The sequence below is a fragment of the Haliaeetus albicilla genome, chromosome 1 (assembly GCF_947461875.1).
Source record: "Haliaeetus albicilla chromosome 1, bHalAlb1.1, whole genome shotgun sequence".
Taxonomy (NCBI): domain Eukaryota; kingdom Metazoa; phylum Chordata; class Aves; order Accipitriformes; family Accipitridae; genus Haliaeetus; species Haliaeetus albicilla.
Genome location: NC_091483.1, coordinates 61100181 through 61106180, shown reverse-complemented (window position 1 = coordinate 61106180; position 6000 = coordinate 61100181). Strand labels below are relative to the sequence as shown.

General features: G+C 38.8%; 1 long non-coding RNA gene across 1 annotated transcript in view; it reads right to left on the bottom strand.

Annotated features, from left to right (window-relative positions):
* Positions 1-275: 275 nt before the first annotated feature.
* LOC138685749 (uncharacterized) overlaps positions 276-6000 on the bottom strand; it is an 82729-nt gene continuing 77004 nt past the window's right edge. Inside the window, exon 3 of the long non-coding RNA XR_011325192.1 lies at positions 276-536. This is a non-coding gene — a long non-coding RNA (uncharacterized lncRNA). The remainder of the gene's footprint in view (positions 537-6000) is intronic.

The window sequence follows — 6000 nt, the reverse complement described above, 5'->3', positions numbered from 1 at the left end:
AATGCCACTGAACAGGATAACAAGAACAGCAAAGGTTCTCCAAAGAAACATGATTTTAGACTTCGGATATAGAGACATAAGAGAAGTGAAAGAAATTTCATATTTTCATCAGTCATCAAAAAGTTTAACTATTAAACAAAACTGTTGCTGATTTGCAAGAAATTTGCAGAGGTACAGAATCTGAAGAGCCATTTGGCTGTCATACAGTAAGTTTAGCAAGGGCTTCTGAAACAAAAATGTGTTTTATTACCAAATACAAAGCATAGGTGTAGAAATAATGAATAGAAAGTTTTGGGATCGTATCTAAAAAATTCAGAACAGTAGGGAGGTTTGTTTGCTCTTTAATTTTTAATCTTTGTGGAGGACACGTATCCTTTCAAATACCTGTTTACATACTTCACAAAAGGCTAATCAAGGCAAGGAGATGTATCAAATTCTGCATCCCTCTTCAGACTGCGCAAAAGGGACATACCTACGTTTTGCTATCCAGTGGTGGCTGGTGTTCTCAAAGATCTACTGACAAACAACAGCTATACCTAAAATGAATCAGAAGTCACTTTTAAATCATTAATTTTGCAAACTGCATTTTATTATTTCTCTACATCAGTTATGGTTTATAAAGCCTATTCACAATGGTATCCCTTCAGTTTAAACAAACTAATCACCTAAAGTCTTGGGAAAGTTCAAGCACAGTCAATTAACATCACTGACACTAGAGGCAGCATTACTTTTCTGTCAAGAAAGTTGTCCTACTTTTCCTTTTAAGTCTCATGTGCTTTCATACTTTCAAATAATCTAAGCTCACGATCATATGTCAGTTTTTCGCTGCTAAAGAAATACACAAAAACAGACTTCAAAGCCATCTTTGTTCTGCACATGCATATCAAAGAAAACATCTATTTTATTTTGCTGCATCAAAGGCTATTAAGTACTATTTTAACATTTGGGAAATAACACAATTTGACATTCAATGAACTTGATGTTCATCAATGTGCCTTCATTAGTTCCTTTGCTAGATTTTAACTTTTTGAAGTCACATCAAAAGTTCAGAAATAACATACACAAAGATACATATATACACATATACACACACACGTGTGTGTACATATATATAGACATGTTTGCCCAATGGACCATTTTATTCAGAAAGGATTAAAAGTATATAATTATGATTGTCGTTTTGTAAGAATTCTGTAACAGATGATAATTCTATTAATTATAGGTTTGCAGTTCTTTTAATTTACACAATCACCCCATAGCTGCTATGGTTTTCTGATTTTTTTCTCCCTTGATTCACTTATGGAAATCTTAAACCTTTGTGGAAAGTTCCAACACTGAAGTATTTTAAGTTCTTGTTGAGATTAATCAAAGTCACTTAAAAGCAATCCCTAAAAGCTCCTTCACTACACAGCAAATGAATCTTTCTTCACAAACACATTTTAGAATAATGACATGGATTTAGAATCTCAAGTGAAGTGTGACCCTGATGCTCATTAGTGGAGAGATAATTTATACTTGTGAAGCTGCCTGTGGTGTTCAGGACACAAAAGTGTTATGTTTCAAAACCAAACTTTTCTGCTCAACTGGTCTCTTCCCATAGTAGCACCACGTAGCATTAAGAATTCTCATTTCTTTAGTGTTACTTTCTCTGCCATGGAATGACTAAAGTTACTTTTTTTTGCGCAACTCTGCTTATACACGGTCTGTGATGATGTAAGACATACAGTTCAATGTTTCTACTTGGATACCCAAAGTACAGCTAGAACTGATTACTGTTCAAAGCAATCTCATTGGACAAAAGAAGATCAATGGAACTTATGACCCATTATTGAGTCATTCTATTTTTTGCAAAATAAAGTACAGTGTTACATGCAGATAATCAATGGCATTATAAGCATTCTTGATTTTTTTCTACAGAGGTTCAGAAACTTTATGTATACAAATAACAATGATTTTTGTGTTTTTTAAGGAAAGACCAAACAAAAATAAAAGTAAGAAAACAGAAGTTGGGAAATACAATGGCTAACATTATTCAGGCAATTAAAGCCAACAGAAAACAAAGAAATTTGCAAAAGCAATGCTAAATTGAAATTCATCCAATTTACCTCAGATAAGACATAAATATTTATTTCAAAATTATGTTCTGCAATAAACATTTTGAAAAGTTTGCTGTTGAAAGAAAAAAAATAAAATTTTATCATGCTACACCCTCAGCTATTGTTTATTTAGTTGCATTATTTATATTACCATTCCTAAGTCTTCCCTCTCCCACCCAGCATACCCGTTTCATAGATTCATAGAATGATTTAGATTGGAAGGTGATCTAGAAGTCAGCTGTGCCTAACCCCTGGTCAAAGCAAGTCTACAGCAGATCAGGTTGCTCACAGCCATGGCCAGTCAAGTCTTAAACATCACACAACCTTTTACAGCATTTGATCACCACTATTATAAAAAGAAAAAAATCCTAATATCTAATTAGAATTTCCTATCTTCCCACTTATGTCCACTGCTTTTTGTTCTGTCACTGTGCATGTCTGGGAAGAGTCTGACTCCATCTCCTGAGTATCCACCAGTGAGATGGCAGTAGGCAGCAATAAACTATCCTCTGAGCCTTCTCGCCTTGAGGCTGAACAAACCCAGTTCCCCCAGACTCACCCCATATACCCTGTGCTCCAGCCCTCAGCCACCCTGGATGCAGTCCAGAATGTAAATATCCTTCTTGCACTGGAGAGCCCAAAAAATGGATGCAGTACTCCAGATACAGTCTTGCAAGTGCCAAATAGAGGGCAGGATCATTTCCCTGGCCCTGCTGGCTACACTCTTGCTAACACAGCCCAGGATGCAGTTGGCCTCCTTTGCCACAAGGGCACACTGCCAACTCATGTTAAACTTGTTGTCCAGCAGGACACCCAGGATGTTTTTTGCAGAGCTGCCTCCCACACAGTCAGCCCCAAGACCGAACAGTTGCATGGGATGACTCCATCTCCAGTACAGAACTTTGCACTTGCTTTTGCTGATCTCCATGAGGTTCCCCTCAGTCCATTTCTCCAATCTGTCCAGATTCCTCTGAAGAGCAGCCCTGCTCTACATTGTAGTGATTGTTCCACTTAACCTGATGTTGTCCACAAACATGCTGACAGTGCATTTGATCCTGTCATCATGGATTTGCGCTTCATAAATGCTTACTCCCAATCACCTTCTTGGCATTCTTGTGTTTAGAAATGGCTTCTAAGAGGATTTGCTCCATAAACCTCACAGGGACTGAGATGAGGCTGACTGGCTTGTAGCTACCTGGATCTCCATTCTTGTCCTTGTTGAAGATGGGTGTGATGTCTACCTTTTTTTACCCATCAGGAAGCTCCTTGATTACCATGACCTTTGGAATATGACAGAGAGCAGCCTCACAATTACACTATCAAGAACCTTCAGCACCCTTGGATGCCTCCTATCTAGTACCACAGATTTGCGTACCTCCAAGGGGGTTAAATGTTCCTTAACTCTTTCCTCCCATACTGTGGGCACTGCTTCACTGCCACAGACTCTCCTTGGAGGCTCAGGAACCCAAGGAGCCAGAGAACAAGCATTACCACTGAAAACTGAGGCAAAAAAAGTACTGAGTACCTTACTTAGCGTTTTCCTTGATACCTGTCACTAGATCCCCTGCCCCACTGAGCAATGAGCCCACCCCATCCCTAACCTTCCTTCTTCCAACAATATACTTAGAGAAACCCTTTGTGCTGCCCTTCACCTCCTTTGCTAGTGTCAGCTCCAGCTGAGCTTTGGCTTTCCTCACTCCATTTCTACATGAAGGGGCAATGTCTTTGTATCCCTTCCATGTAACCTGTCCCTGCTTCCACCATCTGTGTATTCCCTTTTCATGCCTGAGCTCAGTCAGGAGCTCCATGTTCATCCATGCTTGCCTTCTGCCATGCCTACTTGACAGGAAGGGACAATTCTTGTGCCCTGAAGAGATGTGCTTGAAGATTAGCTAGCTCTCCTTGGCCCCTTTGCTCTCCAGGGCAACTTCCCATGGGATCATCCCAAGCAGCTCCTGGAACAGGCTGAAATGCGGTCTTCTGAAGTCCAGAGTTGTAATTCTGGTATTGTCTTGCTCACAGCTCTCAGGACCTTAAATTCCACAGTCTCTGTCATGCAAACTGCATACTAATTTGTTTGCAGACACTGTCCACTGTGCTAAAGAGCAATGAAACAGCTAATAGCAATTGCGTGCAGGTGCCTTGCAACTTTCAGACTCCACCAGGTCTCATGAGACTACAAGGCCACCAGAACATCCCTCAACAAAAGTCATTCAGCTTGTGATCACCATCACCATAGCATGTTCCTGCCACCTGCTCTGCCTTTGCAGCAAATGGAAGTTGCAGACAAGTGTCTGCACAAGCACACAGCAAAGCATTGTTTGCTACATGTCACAGGAAAAAATGCTCAACTCGTATTTGTAATCAAACCAGGATTGAAAAAGTTTATTATAGATTTAGTAACAAGTAATCAGTTAATGACACATCCAGGAATAGAGGGAGATCAAGGAGAGGGAAGTGTGCAGGCACGCCTAACTACTAAATTACAGAAAATCACTCCAGGATGCAAAATGTAATAATCCTTAAAAAAATTTGTTTTCAGAAATTTTCTTCCTTGAAATTCTCATACTTCCTTTTCCTTTTAAACCTCCCCGCAGTGTCAAAGTTAAGTGGAAAATAAGAGGGATGAGTAAACTGCCAGTGGGTTAACTCGATAGGTAAAATAACAGCAAGACCATGAGCAACCTGCTCTAACTGCTTTGTAGTCCAACTGCTTTGGACTACGTGACCTGTGAAAATCCTTTCCAACCTACATGACTCTGTAATTCTAAATATATATTTAGATAGGATAGAAATATATAGTTTACAGCAACAATCATATAGCAATTTGGCCATTTCTCATTATTGGCAGGTTTAATAAAACAATGTTTAAAAGGATTAGCAGCCCCTGGTACTGTCAATTACATCATTATCAAATTTATTTTCATAGCATTTACATTCTCCATAAACCTAGTTTACAGTTATTGCACATGATTACATTATCAATGCCTGTCACTAGCAAATGCAGTTGAAGGAAAGTCTGTAGGATTAAAGTCCAAAGGATGTATTTGTATCGACTAACTTGCGAAATAAAGGTGTGATGAAAAATCACTGGGGTAAGGAAGCTGTGTACTTTTTAACTTAATACTGCCAGGCCTTAGCTGAACAGCACTTCAGAATAGTTGGGGAAAAAAAAAAAACACCTTATGTTACCTTTTACTTAGATATTAATTCACAGGAAAAGAGAACACGCAAGTAGAAGATTTAAAAGTGATATATTTCTTTGAATCTATTTGTCCTCTCACAGTGCTATGCACTGCTCCACACCTCTGGATAGACTGTCAGATCTGGTCAGCAATGTGTGTGGGATTAAGTTAACCCCTGCCTGCAATGTACAATAAATTCAAGTATTATTGCAACAGTAAGATATTCTCATGAACTGCTAATGAACTGTTCTGAATGCAAACCAGTGGATTTCCATGTTTCTGAAACTGTATCATACTTTAAACCGGCAGTTTCAGCTAGGCCTAACCCACTTGACATCACTCCAGTGAAGCCTTTCAAGGAGCTGAGTATGGGGTAGTAGCTGCTCTGAAGTAACAGAAATACAGATGAATCAGGGAAAAAATTCCATTTATTTCCCTTGAAGAAGAATTTACCATTTGAATTTGAATTTGCAAATTTGAACACAGGTCCCTCCATTTCACTTAGTTCGTATCTGAGATGAAGATGCTCTACTTGAGGTTAGGCCTTAGTATTCAAACATCCTAGAGGTGCACATGTACTATTTTCAGAGAGGCTGCTGCTGAAAAGTGATTAAAAATGCATTTGTAAATTATAAGAGATCAATCTTAAGTTAATATTAAATAAATATCAACATTTACTTCTGTAAGCAGCATTCAATCTTCCACAATCAGAGATTAAG